The 16,277-nt window shown below is 45.5% G+C and overlaps 1 non-coding gene across 1 annotated transcript; it reads right to left on the bottom strand.

Moving 5' to 3' along the window:
• Positions 1 to 1,257: 1,257 nt before the first annotated feature.
• On the bottom strand, positions 1,258 to 1,332 carry Trnar-gcg (transfer RNA arginine (anticodon GCG)). The gene has a single exon. It is a non-coding gene; the product is annotated as a tRNA-Arg (tRNA).
• Between the last annotated feature and the right edge of the window lie 14,945 nt (positions 1,333 to 16,277).

Genomic DNA, 16,277 nt, shown 5'->3' with positions numbered 1-16,277 from the left:
TTGCGAAAATATTAGAAATCGAGATCATTATGACGGCTAGATTTTACGATATAGCAAACTGAATTAAGGCTGCCAATAGATCATATAGAGCACTATACTCCACGCTCAAAAGTGAGAACCTAAGTAGGAAATTAAGGCTGACACTTTTCAAAATAATAATCAACCAGTTCTCATGTATGGTAGTGAGGTATGAATACTGACGGAGGCTTTGGAGAAGAAGCTAAATATCTAGGAAAGTAAAGTGCTGAGGAAGATTTTTGGTCCTGTAAAAGGAGAGGTATGGAGAATTAGGAGTGATGAAGAAATAAGGTTTCTGTACAAAGAACCTGATTTGGTAACCTCAGTCAAAATGGGAAAGCTAAGATGGAGAGGACGCGTCCAGCGGATGACAGAAGAAAGGCTCCCGAAGGACCCGATGATGAGACATCCTGGTGGTAGAAGGAGAGGACGACCACGTGTGATATGGCTGGAAGATGTGGAAGCAGACCTGAGAGCAGTGGGAGTTTGGAGGTGGCGCAGGCGTACTGAAGGCCGAGACGACTGGAAGTCTGTGACTGAGGAGGCCAAGGTCCTCAGAGGACCGTAGTGCCGTGGAGTATGTGAGTGGATTTGACGATTCTGTTTGATTCCTTGGTAACGAAAATTATAATGAATGTTTGTCCCATAACTCACATATATGAATCAACTAGCTTTTTACTTCCGGCTTCGTCCATGTAGGTGTTTGTCACGTATATTGCACAAATACATGTCTGAATCTCTGTTGTTTTATAACATACGATTCCAGAGAGGATATTAAATTTGTCTGTGGTACTAGCGCTGTAGCGCGTCCAAATCTTCTTCTGCTCTCTGTCCATGTCCTCCTCCTCTCTCTTTGTCCATCTCCTCCTCTTTCACCCTCTATCTGTCCATCGTCGCCGGCCGGAGTGGCCGAGCGGTTCTAGGCTCTACAGTCCGGAACCGCGCGACCGCTATGGTCGCAGGTTCCAATCCTGCCTCGGGCATGGATGTATGTGATGTCCTTAGGTTAGTTAGGTTTAAGTAGTTCTAAGTTATAGGGGACTGATGACCAAAGAAGTTAAGTCCCATAGTGCTCAGAGCCATTTGAACCATTTTGAATAAGTTGAAGCGATAATCCTTGGATCTAACGCCAGTAGACGTGAACTTTTGAACAATAAAGAAACAAGCAAGTTCTGGAAAACCTGGTACATGTGTAATACAGCTATGCTGAAATGAAACTTCCTGGCAGATTAAAACTGTGTGCCGGGCCGAGACTCGAACTCGGGACCTTTGCTTTTCGCGGGCAAGTGCTCTACCAACTGAGCTACCCAAGCACGACTCACAGCTCGTCGTCACAGTTTCACTTCTGCTAGTACCTCGTCCCCTACCTTCCAAACTTGACAGAAGCTCTCCTGCGAATCTTGCAGAACTAGCACTCCTGAAAGAAAGGATATTGCGGAAACATGGCTTAGCCACAGCCTGGGGGATGTTCCCAGAATGAGAAGTTTCATATCAGCGCACACTCCGCTGCAGAATGAAATCTCATTCAGCTATGCTGAAGCTTGCAAGAAACAGTGCTGATGACAAAAACCTAATCGAACAGAGCTAAGCAAGAGGTACAGCATCGACTAGGACTAGTATCAATACTTACGTGAAAATGCCTTAAAACTGGACACAGTCACTGAACAAGTTCAGGCAACTGTACCACTCTAATCTGTTCTCCCCTTACATCCCCGTACTCGCAGGTATAAATGATGGATTTGCACCTAGGGCAAACAATATTTAATTCGATCCAACGCTAACAAGAACAAATCGACGGGTAGAAGCAATATAACGCTAAACAATAAGTAAACAATCCTTTTCAAGTCTGTTGGTGCCAGTAACAAACACCAAGTAAGGAACTGGCTGCAGAGCAATAGGGAGTGAAGTTGCGGCGAATAGCACGAAACTAGACTGGACTGTATGTTGAAGTCATCTCCGTGGAGCAAGCACCCATCACCAGTTAATGTTCTGAAAATCTTTCTTTTGCCACCCTTCATGACCTGACGATTTCTTCGCCCAGTGCACAGCCATTCACTTCGCCACCTGTCCGCACTCTCGCGTAGCCACAACGCCGGCGTCGGGCACTGCTCTGGAGGCGCCCACTCAGTCTCTCTGCTCAGAATGGACACCTCGCTCCAGTTGCCAGCTGAAACCTTCATTCTTCGTCACCTGGCAGGGATTCCTTTCCGCGATCCCTGTAGGCCCGTAAAAGCCTCGAAAGTCGCCGCGTAATCCTCTTGGCAGCAGTGGGCGAAACTGTTGCGCAAATTTAGTTCCATGAAAAGATTTGCCTATTAGGCTGATTATTAACTGTAGGAGTGACACCTCTGGTGAAGTGGCAAAGCTATGATTCGATTTTTTTTAAATAGTACTTTGTTTTTAATCATCGATAGTCTACTCCAAGAGAAATAGTTACAAATTAGGTGAAAAAATTAAAAATGTGCCAGTGTCAAGTTACATGAAATTAGTTTCATTAGATATAACTAATTTGTATACTAACATTCTGATTAATTACACCAATGAAACCATTAAGCAAAACCCTGTGACACAAAACAAACTATTCAATCATGAAATCAGTGAGTGCATAGAGTTGCTTACATTAATCACCCGATTTGGCAGCCAGATGAAACCTTCATTCTTCGTCACCTGGCAGGGACTCCTTTCCGCGATCCCTGTAGGCCAGTAAAAGCCTCGAAAGTCGCCGCGTAATCCTCTTGGCAGCAGTGGGCGAAACTGTTGCGCAAATTTAGTTCCATGAAAAGATTTGCCTATTAGGCTGATTATTAACTGTAGGAGTGACACTTCTGGTGAAGTGGCAAAACTATGCTTCGATTTTTGTTTAGCTCGATCACCAAATCTGTCTCCAATCGAGCAGGTATGGGACATCATCTGAGGACAACTCCAGCATCATCCACAAACAGCATTAACCATCAACATGGCTCTGAGCACTATGGGACTTAACATCTATGGTCATCAGTCCCCAAGAACTTAGAACTACTTAAACCTAAATAACCTAAGGACATCACACAACTCCCAGTCATCACGAGGCAGAGAAAATCCCTGACCCCGCCGGGAATCGAACCCGGGAACCCGGGCGTGAGAAGCGAGAACGCTACCGCACGACCATGAGCTGCGGACCATTAACCATCCCTGAAACTAAGAAACAAATACAATGAATTTTGTTTCTTGATGAACGGGGAACTCACAAAGTTTATTTTTCATACCTTTTCATAGGTGTTAAATATGTTGCCTTGACATGCAAGGCATCTGTCAATGCGCTATTCAAATTGTTCCCACACTGCAGCGAGCATGTCTTGAGTTGCAGCATCCACAGCCCACAGCTGATGTTATGCGATACCTCAGTTCATTCATTGTTGTTGTCAACGCAGGCACATAAGCAGAATGTTGTATAAATCCCAACAATAAATAATCACATACAGTCAGGCCCGGTGACCTTGGAGGCCAGTAATGTAATGGTCCAGGGCTACTGATCCATCGTTCAGTAATCCTTTGATTTAAAAATTCTCGCACTTTCCGATGCCAGTGTGGCGGCTCCCCATCCTGTTGGTAAATGAAGTCGTTCGAATTAGTCTCCAACTGTGGGACCATACACTGCACAAAACCGATTAAATTTTAGAGAGTTCCTCTCATGTTGTACAACTTAAGTGGTTATTTCGTATTCCATATTCTCAGATTATGACGGTTCACCTTTCCATTTAAATGGAGAGTTGCATCGTCACTAAACACTAAGCGTGGAAGAAAACTGTCATCCTCCATCTTGCCATGAACGAAATTACAGAACTCCACTAGATGTTGTTTGCCACCTTCGCGAGAGGAGCTTGCAGTAGCTGAATTTTGTATGGTTTCATGTGCAAACGTCGACACAACACACGCCAGAAGGACATCGGGGGCATGTTGAGCTGTCGAGCTGCACGGCGAATGGATTTCTACGGACTCCTTGTGAAACAATGGCGATCGACGTCTGTGTCAGACACTGGGGGACGGCGCGGCGTAGAACACAAAACGCTTTCTGTTGTCCCGACACCATTTTTACTAGAAATGAAGAAGGCCTACATTGTTGCTACCTAGCGGGAACCAAGTAGAACTCGAGAGTTTTCTCTTTCCAACAGTACGTGTTTCAGGCATATATATATATATATATATATATATATATATATATATATATATATATATATATATATATATATATATATACTCCTGGAAATGGAAAAAAGAACACATTGACACCGGTGTGTCAGACCCACCATACTTGCTCCGGACACTGCGAGAGGGCTGTACAAGCAATGATCACACGCACGGCACAGCGGACACACCAGGACCCGCGGTGTTGGCCGTCGAATGGCGCTAGCTGCGCAGCATTTGTGCACCGCCGCCGTCAGTGTCAGCCAGTTTGCCGTGGCATACGGAGCTCCATCGCAGTCTTTAACACTGGTAGCATGCCGCGACAGCGTGGACGTGAACCGTATGTGCAGTTGACGGACTTTGAGCGAGGGCGTATAGTGGGCATGCGGGAGGCCGGGTGGACGTACCGCCGAACTGCTCAACACGTGGGGCGTGAGGTCTCCACAGTACATCGATGTTGTCGCCAGTGGTCGGCGGAAGGTGCACGTGCCCGTCGACCTGGGACCGGACCGCAGCGACGCACGGATGCACGCCAAGACCGTAGGATCCTAGGCAGTGCCGTAGGGGACCGCACCGCCACTTCCCAGCAAATTAGGGACACTGTTGCTCCTGGGGTATCGGCGAGGACCATTCGCAACCGTCTCCATGAAGCTGGGCTACGGTCCCGCACACCGTTAGGCCGTCTTCCGCTCACGCCCCAACATCGTGCAGCCCGCCTCCAGTGGTGTCGCGACAGGCGTGAATGGAGGGACGAATGGAGACGTGTCGTCTTCAGCGATGAGAGTCGCTTCTGCCTTGGTGCCACTGATGGTCGTATGCGTGTTTGGCGCCGTGCAGGTGAGCGCCACAATCAGGACTGCATACGACCGAGGCACACAGGGCCAACACCCGGCATCATGGTGTGGGGAGCGATCTCCTACACTGGCCGTACACCACTGGTGATCGTCGAGGGGACACTGAATAGTGCACGGTACATCCAAACCGTCATCGAACCCATCGTTCTACCATTCCTAGACCGGCAAGGGAACTTGCTGTTCCAACAGGACAATGCACGTCCGCATGTATCCCGTGCCACCCAACGTGCTCTAGAAGGTGTAAGTCAACTACCCTGGCCAGCAAGATCTCCGGATCTGTCCCCCATTGAGCATGTTTGGGACTGGATGAAGCGTCGTCTCACGCGGTCTGCACGTCCAGCACGAACGCTGGTCCAACTGAGGCGCCAGGTGGAAATGGCATGGCAAGCCGTTCCACAGGACTACATCCAGCATCTCTACGATCGTCTCCATGGGAGAATAGCAGCCTGCATTGCTGCGAAAGGTGGATATACACTGTACTAGTGCCGACATTGTGCATGCTCTGTTGCCTGTGTCTATGTGCATGTGGTTCTGTCAGTGTGATCATGTGATGTATCTGACCCCAGGAATGTGTCAATAAAGTTTCCCCTTCCTGGGACAATGAATTCACGGTGTTCTTATTTCAATTTCCAGGAGTGTATATATTGTATTAGTTATGAGTTTTTTAATCGGATGATTCTTTCTGATACACCCTCAATAATTATTTTAAATTCAGTGACTATATATTTTTACGGAAAGATGGTTTAATAATGGGTGGCTGCCTTCAGGCCTTTTCACTGATATATTCGTTAGTCATTTGGAGGATATTTTCGGCACAATCCAGACGTGACAAGTAGAGTACAATGCTACTTCAGATGCTTTGATGATACTTTCGTGTTAACTGCAGCTAACGAAAAAGATGTTAAAACAATTGTCACCAAGTTCAATGGCCTACATAGTAAAACCGAATTCACATGTGACATGGAGTCAAGTATACCAATTAACGTACTAAATTTCAATGTTACTATTTAAAACGAGAAGCATGCATTTGTGATTTACAGGAAAAGAACCTTTACCAACAAAATTACACTTGAAACCGCCCCAGTCAGTACAAGTAAAAGTACTTTGATTTCGCCATCGTTAAAAATTCCACAGCACGGTGCATGAAGCTGAGCTGAATGCAGTACAATATATTGCTAAGGTGAGGAATTACCAGCATAATTACGTCGACAACATGTTTAACAACAAAGTGAACAAAAGGCGGACAGACACAAGTGGCAGTAGCAATAATTAGTATATTTATTTAACATACTACGGTAAAGTTAGGAACAGGGTGTCGTAGTTTTTAGAAAAAAAAATATATGGGGAGTTTTGTACTACGAGAAACAGTTGCAATTTAAAAAAAAATGATTATAAAGAAAAAAACTTTTCCATAGGTGCCACTGTGACGCTTTCTATGTGGGAAAAACTGATAGGCGACTTGGTGCAAAATGGTTCATATGTCTCTGAGCACTATGGGACTTAACAGCGGTGGTCATCAGTCCCCTAGAACTTAGAACTACTTAAACCTAACGTAACCTAAGGACATCACACACATCCATGCCCGAGGCAGGATTAGAACCTGCGACCATAGCGGTCGCTCGGTTCCAGACTGAAGCGCCTAGAACCTTTTTTTTTTTTTTTTAAATCTCATTTTGTTCGTCTTCGTTCGTTTCATCTACTCGGTGCGGACATCGCAAGACGCCCGTTTCAGTTCGTTGTTTGATCCATTAACTCAGTTTTTTTATTACAGAGGGCAGCTAACCCTCTGACCGAACACGCTGAGTCACCGTGCCGGCAGAACCACTCGGTCACTTCGGCCGGCTGATAGGCGACTGGAAACAAGGTTTAGCGAACATGTCGCATTCGATCGTAAAAATGCGGCAGAAAGCTCTATCTTCGCTGCCTACCTTCTTGAAAGTGGGCATAGCGCACCAGTTTTGTATTCCGTCCGCGTCAGAAGGGAAGACGTATCTACCTGTTGGTGAAGTTTGAAATCTTTTGCCCTCAGGCGTCTTCTCATAGGACACTGCTTAGTGGGCAGATGGCTACCAGAAACTTTTAATTTTGGTAACTGTTTCATAATCATTGGTGTTCGGCTACTATCGGCCGATCGCAAGAGAGTCACAAATCTGACAATAACGACATAATGATTGCACTCCTTTTAGATCTCGTATGAAAACAGAGGTTCTGGAAACAAATGTAATGTATTTCTCACATTATTACATGATGTAGTTCAAAGTTTATCGGCTTTAATACCAAACTGTATAAATTAAGAACCAGAGAGATCTCTGGTCCTTTTGACATACCGCTGCTGGCACAATAACCTATTGCACCACTCTTGTCTGTTCCAGTTCCTTCACTGCTGTGTCCTACTGTGAAGCGTACGACAACAACCGACGCCACTGGTTAGTTTACATAATTACTAACATGTATAACTGAAAACATTGTAACTTTTTTACTTACTACCACCCCATTTTTTGTGGTTACTTGTAAGTTTTTAAAAAGTACCAAATAATAAATAAAATAAGAACATACGAATTGTGAAATAAAGTTAATGATGTTGTCAACGCATCAGACATGTACAGAGCACAATGTAAATTAGTATGACGTACGCCAATGACACCAGCTGTGTTGTAGCTGTAAACAGCGGCAGCAGTGCGAACTCAACCTTCGACGTGAAGAGTCTAGTTGGGATCACGTACACGAAAACAAAGGAAAAAAAGTCTAGTAAGCACGGGCTCTAAAATCCGTAACTTAAGAGCTGTGATCACTTGCTCATCTTCGATATTGTGAAACACTTTTCTCCTACTGCAAGCTCTTTGATTTGCACATTTTGGGAGAAGATAGTATGAACCAAAACAAGAAAAATGTCCAATAATCATCGCCTCTAAAACGTGAACCTTAGAGCTATGAACACTTGATCATTCTCGCTACTGTGAAACACATTTTTTCTGTTGAGGAAATGGTTATAGCTATTAAGTTATGCATTTTAAAGAGCATGCTTTCTGGACATTTCTTTCTGATTTGACTGATGCTAAGGCTTCCCAAAATACGGAAGACAAAAACGTCGCTGTAGAATAGATGTGTCTCAAAGTATCGAATATGAAAAAGTGCTCTAGGTCTCAAGGAAGGTATTTTAGAACTCATTTTTATTACACATCTCTTTTTGGTAAGCAAACTGTCCCCAAGCTTAATAAAAGTATTTTTGAAACACTCTGTATAAATGAGAGGTCTTTTAAAAAATTACAGGGCGATTGTGAAACTGTCTCGAAAGCTCATAAGGATGTATTAGGGTCGGTTGTGCTGAGAAATAATTGTTAACAAAAAATTGGATACGTTGCTGCGTTTCTGAGTTAATTAGCAACGAAGTTAGCCAACCAAACAGTTTCGTTGCGAAAAAATCAAGCGCCCCCCCCCCCCCCCCAAGACAGCGTTGCCAAACACGTTCTTCGCTTGTTCTTCTAAAATCGAACAAGAAAGCGATCCAAAAATTAGACATGGGCTGTAGTAAGGATCGATACGGAGCCAAGGGCTGAGCAGTCTCTTGCGCTAGCATCTACGCTATGAGAACAACTAACACTAAACGTATCTGACTCGTCGCTTGAATTTGAGCGCGCAACGGGCTGATCGCCTAACATCAATGATAATTAACTCGGACTCGCCACAGCTTAATGCAGTTAACAGTTGTTTTTCAGTACAAACTCCCTGAGCCGTGCTGGTCCCGGCTTATGCATTGGTTTAAACCTTGACTGTTACTCTGCGTTTGATTTCCCGCGGTTATTGCGTTTTTGTCGTGGTTCTTCCTCTTTCTACGGGTGGCAGCAGCGGTGTATATCGATATTCGCACCTTGTACTATCTTTGGTCTGATGTTTATAGTTTCCGGCTAGCGGGTGTACGGCAGTCGGTCGGTTGGTGTGGATCAGCCGCTAAATCTCCGCGTGCCGCAGTGGGCCGGGCCCGCTAGCGGTCTCGGAGTATCGGAGTGTGTGGGAGTGTTCCGATTGCTACGAGGTTCGTGGCTCACCGACCCAGGACATCAAAGTTGAGTGGTGATTTAATTACCGAAGCCAGTCTCTTCACAATATGCAGCTGGTTTTCATGGTTGGCTGTTGGGGGTATTCCCGTCAGCAACACCGAGTGTTCGAGTTGACGAATGTTTGGCCACCATCCGGTGGAGTTTATTGTAATTTGGTTATATGAAGTCCAAGTGCACCAGCGGAGTTTTCTGCCTTGTGGCCTTTAGCGTTCCGGTTACCTGTCCTGGCCGCTGATGTAAAATTCAGGAAGTGTTCTTTCCTCACCATGTTGTCGCTGTCCAACGCGTGTGTGTAGTTTTGGCAGGTTATGCATACTTGGTTGTGGGTGGCTTTGCCTTTTAAGTTTTAGCTTTGGAGTTCCTTGTGCACAGGTCAGGTGGAAAACAAGTCGTCTTGTAGGTGGGACCGTTGACTGTCTCTTGGTTGGGTTGCCGGCGGATCGGATACAGTTGGGCCGACTACCTGTCTCCCCTAAGCGAACGTTAATATTTCAAGTGCAGACCGACCCCCGGAAACTTCTGAGCGATAGCCTATGGTTTGAATTTGGATGCTTTTTCTTGGGTTTTACATAATGAGCCTTCAGCCGCTTTAAAATTGAAATTTCCTTACTTGACAAGTCTTGCAATGTTTCAGCCTTCAGCCTATTTAAAATATTTTTTTGGATAAAGCTTTCGGCCTTCTGCCTTTTGGAAATTTATTATAGTTCTGTTTTTCAATCATGGGCCTTCAGCCGTCTTAAAATTAAAATTCCTTTCTTGCTAAGACTTAGATTGTTTGGGCCTTCAGCTTCATTTAAAATATTTTTTTTTTTCTGGATACATCTTTGGGCCTTCTGCCTTTTGGAAATTTATTGTAGTTGTGTTTTACAATCATGGGCCTTCAGCCGTTTTAAAATTTAAATTCCTTACTTGTCAAGTCTTCGATTGTTTGGGCCTTCAGCCTCATCTGTAATATTATTTAAGGATAAAGCCTAGCGATTTCTGCCTTTTGAAAATTTATTGTACTTGTATTTTAAATCATGGGCCTTCAGCCATTTTAAAAATTAAAGAGGTTGTGCCCTTAAGCCATAAGACTGTGTGACATATTCAGTGGATAGTTAAGCTCGGAAATTTGCGCTGTAATGTTTGGGAAACTAAATAAAGTTATATGTGTTCTAGTGTAACTGACAGCCGCTTATTTCTGGCCCCTTTCCACAATTCCAACTACCTGTTCAGTCCTGCGGATTTAACCATGCGTTTCACTACCCAGCAACTTCCTTACAAGCTTTTCAGACTGTTTGTGAGCACCTTGTATTTCAGTCATTGCACTCACCCAAGACTGACAGACATTCTGTATTCCGAAGATTCTAATTTTTTCAATTGAAAATTAAAAAAGAAATAGCTATTTACTCTTCCTAAAGTATTTGAGAAAAAATCTGAGAGTGTTCTCCCAGTTGAAAATAGATTTTTCAAAACTGCCGTTTATTTGTCGCAGTCTTTTAGTGACAAGAAGGTGAGTCCAAGACTTCTCACTTCTCTAGCGTCGAATAATCATCCTGTAGACAAGGAGGGCAACAAACCGGGGCGTAGCATATCGCCGACGCACTGCTGTGCTGTAAGGGTGACTACCAATGTGCTCCTGCTATCAAAAGAAATGTCACCTCAGACCATCACCCCTGGTTGTAGGGCAGTCTTCTTGGTATCCCACCGGTGTCCGGACCGCTGCCCGACACTTCTTCGGCCTGGAACCTCATTTACTGGAGTAGAATTGTCTACAGTGGTGAGTCCCCCCTCGAAATCTGAGCTGTAGATATAACGATTCCCGTCTCATTCGGATAAATCCTCCCCGGTGCGTCGTTTTTGAGTGTATGTAGGCCAGACAGCATTACAGTATTTCCGTGCGGCTGCATAACACTATCCGAACCCTTGCGGGAACACGGTTTGGCTGAAAGTAAGTGGATTAATATCCATTAATCCAATACTCTGTAGCGTGCGGCATTTGGAGATATGGGTCTCACGGGTGACGTGCTCGGATATCCGAGGTCGTGAAGGCGACCGCTGGCGTATAGCATGAAATCATTGTTCGACTCTTGGTCCAGCACAAGTTTTCGTCTGTCGCCGCTGAGTTCGCTCAGTGCCACACTGTAGATAAATGAAATTTCTTTCGTCACTGTAGGTGTCTGTAATGTTGGCGCCTTCGCAAGAAGGCGCTGAGATCTTGCATCGCCTTCAGTTACTGTTGTGGTCTTCAGTCGGAAGACCAGTTTGACGCAGCTCTCCCAGTAACTACCCCAACCTAGAGCCTTCTGAATCTGCCTGCTGTATTCATCTCTTGGACTTCCTCTACGATTTTTCCCTACCAGGCTTCACTCCAATATTAAACTGATGATACCTTGATATCTCAGAATGTGTCCTATCAACCGATCCCTTCTTTTGGTGAAGTTGTATCACTAATTTCTTGTCTCCCCAATGCTATTCAGTACTTCCTCATTAGTTACCTGATCGGCCCATCTAATCTTTAGCATTCTTCTGTAGCACCACATTTCGAAATCTTCTATCCTTTTTTTATTTAAAATGTTTATCGTCCATGTTTCACTTCCAGTCACGGCTGCACTCCAGACAAATACCTTCCGAAAAGACTTACTAACATTTGAATCTATATTCGAATTAACAAATTTCTCTTTTTCAGGAACCCTTTTCTTGTCATTGCCAGTCTACGTTTTATAACCTCTCTACTTCGACCATCATCAGTTATTTTACTGCCTAAATAGAAACTCATCTATTAATTTAGGTGTATCGTTTCTTAATCTGAGCCGGCCGAAGTGGCCGTGCGGTTAAAGGCACTGCAGTCTGGAACGCAAGACCGCTACGGTTGCAGGTTCGAATCCTGCCTCGGGCATGGATGTTTGTGATGTCCTTAGGTTAGTTAGGTTTAACTAGTTCTAAGTTCTAGGGGACTAAAGACCTCAGCAGTTGAGTCCCATAGTGCTCAGAGCTATTTGAGCCATTTTTTTCTTAATCTGATTCTCTTAGCATCACCCGATTATTTCGACTACATCCGTTACCCTTGTTTTGCTTTTGTCGATGTTCATCTTATATCCTTTCAAGGCACTGTCCATTCCGTCCAACTGCTCTTCCAAATCCTTTGCAATCTCTAACAGAATTACAATTTCATTGGCAAACCTTAAAGTTTTTATTTCTTCTCCCTGAACTGTAATTCCTACTCCAAATTTTTTCGGGTTGCTTTGGTTTACTGCTTGTTCAATGAATATATCGAATATCAGGGATAGGCTACAACCATGTCTCACTTCCTTTTCAACCACTGTTTCCCATCCATGCACCTCGACTCTTATAACTGCCGTCTGATTTATGTACAGTTTGTAAATAGCCTTTCGCTCCTTGTATTTTACCCCTTCTGGGTATGCCCCCTGAACCCACAGATTCGTGACAGTCGTGGCATCCCGACCAAGGTGGGCAACAGTATCGTGGAACAATAAACCGTACTCCCTATAGGTCACGATCCTGCGGCTGTCGCGCCGGTAGAGGACTCTTCTTCATATAAGAGGCATAAAACGATCTTCTTATAAACAAACAACTGTCAAAGGACATTTCTGAATACGAAAGCCACTGCATAACATTCCCTTGTATTTAGGATGTATCTTGCGTCACTCTTGCCAAATTTGTGCGGCTGCACCTAAATGTTAATAATCTGAATATCCAACCATGTAATTCACTTCGCGCTGAACTGTACCTCTCTTTCATTAACAAAATAGAACTCAAAAATGTGACACATTCTTGAGACTAAGCTATATATATCAATTTAGGAATAAATTTCAAACGAATTAAATGCAGCCCAAGAACAACCATGAGCACAAGAGAAAGAACAAATTACATTGAAATTCGGAAGTGCATAGTAACATAACCCACAGGCTACAAGTTTATATTCACAACTCTCTATCGCAATCTTTTACATCATTAAATAGCTAGCAAAAAACAGTGTTAACTGTAGAGGCTGTTACAGACGGGCGCAGTACCCTGCCAGGCCCAAACACTATGCTGTTCAAATGTTCAAATGTGTGTGAAATTTTATGGGACTTAACTGCTAAGGTCATCAGTCCCTAAGCTTACACACTACTTAACCTAAATTAGCCTAAGGACAAACACACACACCCATGCCCGAGGGAGGACACGAACCTCCGCTGGGACCAGCCGCACAGTCCATGACTCTAGGGCCCCAAGACCGCTCGGCTAATCCCGCGCGGCTCCCACGCTATGCTAACAGCGGCCGCCAGTCGTATCGTGGACACTAATTACAGGTTGAACCAGGATACTTCTAAGGCAACAAACGAGCATACATGTGACAACACACATAATGATTTCACAAGCCATCATCTTACCCCGAGCTCAGTATGGTACAACAAAATGACAATAATTATACTTCATAAAATATTCTCTTAAATAAGAAAGCTTTAAATAAAATATACGTGGCGTCAGGCAATGGCGTCGTAAAATTACTGAGCGGTTCTTTGCTTGAAAATCAATATGCTCTACCAGTACCAGTCCAATAACAAACAGTTAGTGAACTGTTGCCATGATAACCTCATGGACCAATGATCCTTAATTTAAGCTTACTAAAAAAGAGTGTGTTTCATTAAACTCGACCCGCTTTAAGACAGCTCGACAATATGGAAATCACACAAAAATTTTAAAAGGAACTTTAATAAAAATGGTTCAAATGGCTTTGAGCACTATGGGACTCAACTTCTGAGGTCATTAGTCCCCTAGAACTTAGAACTAGTTAAACCTAACTAACCTAAAGACATCACACACATCCATGCCCGAGGCAGGATTCGAACCTGCGACCGTAGCGGTCTCGCGGTTCCGCCTAGAACCTAGAACCGCTTGGCCACACCGGCCGGCGAACTTTAATACAAATACGAAAATAAAACACATATTTTTTGAAAAACAACCAGCACACTGACATACCAAATTAGCATAAGACTAATAATGCTCACTGCTGTTACGAGCAGTCGCGCGGAATTAGCCGAGCGGTCTTGGGCGCTGCAGTCGTGGACTGTGCGGCTGGTCCCGGCGGAGGTTCGAGTCCTCCCTCGGGCATGGGTGTGTGTGTTTGTCCTTAGGATAATTTAGGTTAAGTAGTGTGTAAGCTTAGTGACTGATGACCTTAGCAGCTAAGTCCCGTAAGATTTCACACACATTTTTTTTTTTTTTTTTGCTACGAGCAGGACAAACCACACTAAACAATTAAAGATCATCCAATAAACGAAGTTTTATAGACTTGGAGATGCTCACCCATTTCATGCTGAAGCAGACCTAGCTCAATCCTGTTCAACAACATTAGAATAATATATGAAGATGGTATCTGTTCTTTCGGACATGTGCGGAAGAGCAGATACCATCTTCATATACACTCCTGGAAATGGAAAAAAGAACACATTGACACCGGTGTGTCAGACCCACCATACTTGCTCCGGACACTGCGAGAGGGCTGTACAAGCAATGATCACACGCACGGCACAGCGGACACACCAGGAACCGCGGTGTTGGCCGTCGAATGGCGCTAGCTGCGCAGCATTTGTGCACCGCCGCCGTCAGTGTCAGCCAGTTTGCCGTGGCATACGGAGCTCCATCGCAGTCTTTAACACTGGTAGCATGCCGCGACAGCGTGGACGTGAACCGTATGTGCAGTTGACGGACTTTGAGCGAGGGCGTATAGTGGGCATGCGGGAGGCCGGGTGGACGTACCGCCGAATTGCTCAACACGTGGGGCGTGAGGTCTCCACAGTACATCGATGTTGTCGCCAGTGGTCGGCGGAAGGTGCACGTGCCCGTCTTCCTGGGACCGGACCGCAGCGACGCACGGATGCACGCCAAGACCGTAGGATCCTACGCAGTGCCGTAGGGGACCGCACCGCCACTTCCCAGCAAATTAGGGACACTGTTGCTCCTGGGGTATCGGCGAGGACCATTCGCAACCGTCTCCATGAAGCTGGGCTACGGTACCGCACACCGTTAGGCCGTCTTCCGCTCACGCCCCAACATCGTGCAGCCCGCCTCCAGTGGTGTCGCGACAGGCGTGAATGGAGGGACGAATGGAGACGTGTCGTCTTCAGCGATGAGAGTCGCTTCTGCCTTGGTGCCAATGATGGTCGTATGCGTGTTTGGCGCCGTGCAGGTGAGCGCCACAATCAGGACTGCATACGACCGAGGCACACAGGGCCAACACCCGGCATCATGGTGTGGGGAGCGATCTCCTACACTGGCCGTACACCACTGGTGATCGTCGAGGGGACACTGAATAGTGCACGGTACATCCAAACCGTCATCGAACCCATCGTTCTACCATTCCTAGACCGGCAAGGGAACTTGCTGTTCCAACAGGACAATGCACGTCCGCATGTATCCCGTGCCACCCAACGTGCTCTAGAAGGTGTAAGTCAACTACCCTGGCCAGCAAGATCTCCGGATCTGTCCCCCATTGAGCATGTTTGGGACTGGATGAAGCGTCGTCTCACGCGGTCTGCACGTCCAGCACGAACGCTGGTCCAACTGAGGCGCCAGGTGGAAATGGCATGGCAAGCCGTTCCACAGGACTACATCCAGCATCTCTACGATCGTCTCCATGGGAGAATAGCAGCCTGCATTGCTGCGAAAGGTGGATATACACTGTACTAGTGCCGACATTGTGCATGCTCTGTTGCCTGTGTCTATGTGCCTGTGGTTCTGTCAGTGTGATCATGTGATGTATCTGACCCCAGGAATGTGTCAATAAAGTTTCCCCTTCCTGGGACAATGAATTCACGGTGTTCTTATTTCAATTTCCAGGAGTGTAGTTAAGGCTAACCGGCCGTTGACCTTCTTCTTCTGTGCTGGATGCACACCCATTGCCCGAACTCTTACGGGAATCGGTAAGATTGTCTGCCGCGAGTTATGAGTGTAATGGGCAGGGGCACTACGAATGTAGTGTGTTTTATTAAGTTGGTAATGTGGGTTTCACGGGGAGCGCACAAGGGATATGTCCCTGCATTCGCACTATCCTCTGTCCCCTCGGCGGTTCAGCTGGATATAGCGTCTGCCATGTAAGCAGGAGATACCGGGTTCGAGTCCCGATCGGGGCACACATTTTCAACTGTCCCGTTGATGTATATGAACGTCTATCGGCAGCGTAGGGTCTTGATTTAAT

This window comes from Schistocerca nitens, chromosome 4, assembly GCF_023898315.1.
Source record: "Schistocerca nitens isolate TAMUIC-IGC-003100 chromosome 4, iqSchNite1.1, whole genome shotgun sequence".
Classification (NCBI taxonomy): domain Eukaryota; kingdom Metazoa; phylum Arthropoda; class Insecta; order Orthoptera; family Acrididae; genus Schistocerca; species Schistocerca nitens.
This window is presented reverse-complemented; position numbering and strand designations above follow the sequence as displayed.